Source organism: Apis laboriosa, unplaced genomic scaffold, assembly GCF_014066325.1.
Source record: "Apis laboriosa isolate Shangri-la unplaced genomic scaffold, ASM1406632v1 scaffold68_cov148, whole genome shotgun sequence".
Taxonomy (NCBI): Eukaryota; Metazoa; Arthropoda; class Insecta; order Hymenoptera; family Apidae; genus Apis; species Apis laboriosa.
The window spans coordinates 4,413,799-4,420,064 of record NW_025224135.1 but is presented as its reverse complement, the minus strand read 5'-3'; positions in this window follow the sequence as shown (position 1 = coordinate 4,420,064).

Here is a 6,266-nt window from a genome sequence, read left to right as displayed (position 1 = left end):
ATAATTGTTATCGCTGGAAAAGCGTTGCCAGCGTTGCGTTTCCCGCGATGAGGCCAAACGAAACAACTTCCCATTCCCCTCTTTATCATCCCTCCGTTTCGCCAAGCTTTCGTATATCATGTTTTCGACCGGCCGAACACAACGACGAATCGACACATAGGGTTTTTTAAACACGATCAACGATTAACATTTGACAAACAATTTTTCATACGCGTATGTTGAACAATTATTTTTATTTATCGTTGAGTAAGCCTGAATTGAATAATTTGATCAGCTTACAGTGTTATTTTAATCATTCTCCTGCTATTACATTCTTCTTTATATCGATGCCAATCTCAGACACACAGTCATCCTCGAAATACTTGTGGACGAGCTCAAAATAATCAGAGCATTCCGTTTCGTTCGTAAAATGTTTCGAGTTAATTTCATCCGAAAAGTAAAGGATTCCATTTCCTTTGTGAGAGGCGGGCAGTGTGTACTTAGCTCGGTAGCAGAGCTTCCGGTATCACCTATATGCGATGTCGACTATCGGACCGCCACGTATCGTGGCTACAAGTCTACGGGACCCAGCCTTCTCCACAGAGAGAGAGAGAGCTTTTTAATTAAACGCTTCAAGGCTGGAGGGGGTGACTCCTATCCCCTCCCATCCTCCTGCCCAACAGTGGCCCGGGAGTTCAGAGTCGAGGCTCGAGCAAGTCAATATCAAATACCTCGGAGCTAGACGGAGTGGTAAGCGCAGAGTAAGCACACCGGAGCAGAGACAGCTAACCCGATACGATCTGACTCTCTGCGTGGATCAGCTGGCTCTCTTTTCTTCCTTTGCACGGTTAGCTCTCCTCCTCGAAAGAGCTGTATCGATATAGCACAGAAGACCACGCTGAGAAGATCACGTTTTTCATGGGACTTCACGTGTATACCTTCCTAGTGGTGAAGTAGCGAAGTTGTAAACTATCAAACGGTATACCGATCGATGTCAACGCCATCTGTGTCTTTATTTCCTTTAACAACTTCTTAAGTTGCTAATTTTAATAATTCTAGAATTTAAATAGTTAATTACTAACAATATTATTTAAATAAGTATAATATCTTGTTTATTATGTTATATATATTGTTTATTATAATGTTCAAAAAAATATCAGCAATGCTTGTTTATTTGTCATATCACGATAATTATCTGAAAAGATAATAGATTTTCCAGAAATTGATAATTATCTTAACTTCAGTTTTGAGTTTTAAAAAAGTTAATCAAAATTAATTAAAGATAATTCTGCACTGTTATATATTTAACCAATAGATAAGTAAATAAATAAAAAGATTCATTGAGTTCTAAGATTATCGTGTATGATATGTTATCGAGGATGAGAGTCGTGAGAGCAAGCATGTCTTCTCAAAATCGAGATGCATGAATACACTGACGAACTCTGCGAACTTAATGTCGCCTTAGTTGCACGCGAGTCTCGAGTTAATGATTTCCTTGTATTCACCCGCGAAAAATCACTTCACCACGTATGAAGAAATGCCATTCTAGAATCCGACACAAGTTTCCAATCGGACCTAGCGAATGTGATAGTTTAATTCGTTTTAAGTGAATATTATATTTCTGTCTTTATAAACATTTAAAGTTGACAAAAAAATGATATTAGAACATATATTTCATAGTAAAAAAAATAAAATATATTTTTATTAATAAAAATACTAAAGAATCTATGCAATATAATAATTGACAATATTTATCTAATTGATATTATATTAGAAAATTTCTCTTTTTAAAAAACAATATTGCCCTCTACATTTAATTGTCCTAATTAACATTAAATAACAAAATTTCATTTTTTCTTTTTAATTTTTTTTATTAAATATAAAAAATTTAGTTTTGATTTCATAAAAGCTTATATATTTTTTATAAATATTTCAAATTTTAATTAAAAAATGCAGAATAACGAGCAATATCACTTATACGCTTATTAATAAAAAAATTAATAAGTGTATTCCAGTTAATATCATTATTATCTACAATATAATTACAATTTTCTTAATACCACAAAATTATAGATGTCGCGTGCAGTGGCATGTTAACGCACGTCTTCTAGCGTGTCCGTGAGGCTAAATGATACATGATGGCGAAACGACGCGAAGCAACGCGATGCTTTCCATCTGTTTCGCCTGTTCCCGCGGTGTACGCGTTCTCTGAAAGAGTACGACGAACCTGGTGTAACTGATGAAATTTAGAAATGAATTATTCATTTAATCGCTCCACGGACAATTTACTTCGCGAACGCTTGCTTCTGCCATCCAGACGAAGATCGGTTTGAGAAACGCAACAAATTTCTCTGTTTAGCCATCGTGAAACTGCATCCACGAAGAAGATCGCGTTTTCAAAACTTTCTTTTCTTTTTCTTATTAGTCTACATTGTAATTTTTTTCAGTAAAAATATAAATGTTTTTTTATTTGTTCAAAAAAATTCTTTTTTATTTATTTTACAACTTTAAATTAAATTCTTCTTGAATATAACTGTAACATTATGTGAAATAAAAATTTAAAATATATTATTTTTTGATATTTCATTCACTCATATATATTTTGAATTTAAAAGAAAGTTATACTTCAAGAACATGTGATCATAAAAATTATAAGAAAATAATTGGATATATCGTAAAAATTCGACTAGAAGCATGTTTCAATTATCTCCAATTAAAGAAACCATGAACGTTAGAACTACACGGAAGAAGAAAGGAAAAAAGAACACGTGCTCGCGCGCGTACGCAATGCGTGCATGCGCAACGAGGATCGCAGAAAGAATAGCCGGGTCACGCGATGAGAAGAGAAACGTTTTTTTCCGTAAATGGGAACGAGACTGACGTGTTACTGCCACTCTAAGGTTCCTGAACTAATCAGACCGTGGTTTTATTGCAAAGTTACGGAGTATTTCGAACTTTACGAGTCGTTTGCGTTGTGATCCCAGCTTTACTCCACGAAACTGTGTACTGTCCAGAGACTTAAAAGCAATTCCTTCCCTTTCACACAAGAGACGGCAACTTGTACCAACACCCAAGAGAAACACAGAATATATCCGGAATCGAGGGCCACCGATCTGAGAAACGGAAATCCGAGGAAGAGAGAGAGGAGCCAAGAAAATAAATCCCAATGATCTGCCGCACTGTGGCGGCCTCTATACTTGTAATTGGCTCCGTGAGAGCGCGTCCGCGGCGATGATTGTCGCCAACCAGTCGATATACATCACACGAAAGACACGGATGCGCACGCGCGCGGGCTATCCTCACTACTGAAAGGACCCCAAATGAGAAACGAGGAGAAGAGGTTGGAAACGTGCGCCAGTCGAAGCAAAGATAGCGCTGACAAGCAGCCACCGGGAGCCCTCGCGTGCAACTTCGTTTCTTCTTCTCTTGATTCTGTTTCCCTTGCCACGCTCGGTTTCCATCTTTAAAAGGGGCTATCGATACCTTCTTTCTCGATACATAGTCTGGCATGAATCGAAGTCGTCACCGCTAATTTGGTGTTGATGCGGTATTCCATGCTTTCTTAGTTCAGGATTCGTAAACGAAGGTTAGTGGCATAAAGTTGTTGTTATTGATGCGATTAGTTTATAAACGGTAAAATCACATTGTGATAAGTAGATTTTTACCATTTTTAAAAATTTCTAAATTTCATATTTCAAGATCTTTGTTATCTATCTATCTATTATTTTTATTAAAAAAAAAACTGAACAGAAAAAAAAAAGAAAAGATATAGAGAGCAACTTTTACGTGTGATTACAAGCACATGAAATTTCAATCGAGGTAAATCGTTACGTGGTTACGAGACGTGGTATGAGACACCTTTTTTCATCTCGTCAGCATCGGTGCCACGTAGTGGATGTCGGCGTCGGCGAGGACATGGCTTGGTCCAGTGTCGCCAAGACGCATTGCGCGTCGCGCTATCGGCAAAAAGGCCGGCTTTCCAATTGGATTTATTCGCTTAACGAGTGTAGATTCCGTCGCGCCGACTATGGCCAGGACAAATGGCGCGCGCGTCGTATGCTGCGCTGCTTGTAGCTGGAACGAGAGAATTCCGTTACGAGTGGAAAGCGTTGCTGGGAATTGCCGGTGACAACGTTACGAGTTGGATCGGAGAGAACGAGAAAAGACCGATTCAATTTGCGTTCGTTCGTATTTGGTTGAAATTAAAGGTGATTGAAGTTAACTCAAGTTGTATTTTTTGATTTAAAATACTTTTCAAGTCATATATTTATTTTTGAAACATTTTGCACATCCTATAATTCATAATATAATCATAAATATAAATTATGACTTAAATAATTTCTGGAAATTCAACTGAAACAAGAAAAGAAAATATGAATGAAATAATAATACTTATGATGCATTGACATGTGCTGAAACAATTAACGATTGGTATCAAGATTCATTTGACATGCTCACAGCTCATTCTGACGTTTCATTTTTAAGAATTGGCGGAGATAGTTACATATTTAAATGAGCAATATTATACAGGTATATGTCCTAATAAGGTAATAACATCGCCATTTAATGAGAAAGTGATATGACCAATTTAAAAAACATCAAATAGCTGTTCGATGAAAATATAAATTTATTTCAAAATTATTTCAGGAAGTTCTCAAAACTTTCGAAGTTCATCAAGTTTCATCAGAGGAAACAGAAGTTAGGCTACACGTGGTTCCATGATCTGCCGTTGCATCGTTTTGCCCAGTCACACAGAAAAAGAGGTGCATTACGTATGGCGATTGCGTCAGGGTGATATCGTCATCGGACAGGGCAAACACGACTTTAGCCTTCTCGGTCGGGGACACGAGCGAGGAGAGCAGAGGTGCGTGTCCCGACACGGCTTGCCCATTAGGTGGACCCGCCGCGGCATCAGATTAGATTCCGTTTCGTTCGTCCGCAACAATGCCAGTGAACCGCGATGCATCGCCGGAACGGCGACGTTCCAGTTAACGTGTTTCCTGGATTCGTGAATCCTCGACTAACTGGCCTCGTTGGGACACGCATCTTTTTGGTCATGATCCTCTTTTTTTTTTTTAAAAAAATTTTGATGATAGGTGTTTATTCTTTTTATTGGCAGAGATTATTATTATTTTTGTGGCTTGTAAAATTTAGGATAATAAAAATAAAAACGTTGAGTTTTTATTATTTATAGAGTTTCTTTTTTTCTCTTAATGAACTTATGAATTATCTTGTCAAATTTTTTTATCGGTATATATTGGTAATGCTACAATATTGTCAAATTGATTTTTATAAATTGTATATATCAAATAAATAATAAATGTTAAATATCGATTTCACATGATCTATGAGGCCACTTAATATTAAATTATCGAAGAAATGATTTTTAACAATCAATTTTTAACAATCAGTTAAAATGTAAATTAGAATTGAATTCTTGCAAATATAAAGCGTCCAATGAAATACAACTTTTTAATCTTTCTTTTTCTTTCTACGTTCTCCGTTTCCTCGTTTCTTGGCATAAATATTGATTAAAAGTCGTTTACCACAAGGAATTGCGATTCCAGACTTGAATTTCTAGTTGATATAGACATTAAGGAAACTTGTTTCCAGCAATGTGTTATTCATTTTCACCAAGTTCGTTGTAATCAATCAAACATCCATATAAATAGTGTAATGGATACAAGTAAGGAAACGTAGCAATTAAGAAGATTTCAATGATCTTAAACAACTAATATATTTGCACACCATATAATATTACAATTTACATATATTTCATCACATCAGTTTATACAATTTTACTTATCTTAATTATTAAATTAAATTTCTTCTACTTCGTATTCATCGCCATCAATTTTTCCTAGCTTCAAACTACAAACATTATCAACTGATTCCCATCACATACATTTCCCAGCACACTTTTACCATTCAACACAACGCCACCTAACACGTATCTTGTAACCAGTAAAATATCGCGAAGCGTAAAGTACATTCGATCGCTTCGCTAATAGAGTACACTGATAAACGACAGGAATATTGTCGCGGATATCGTGTACATCGTCTGTGTTAAAAGCGGTGATGCAGTTCGGTCTTCTACCGGTTGGTCGGTCTACGACAAAAGTGGAAACGGCCTGATACGAGTTGAAGGCAGCGAAGCGGAAGCGAGGCGAAAATCGTGCGCCTCTTGCGGCTCGATAAGAAAGCTTCGAGAAAGCATCAACCGGCCGACAAAAGCCTAGCCGGCGATAAGATTAAGTGCGCTTCGGGGCAAAGGAGCATCTTTTAAC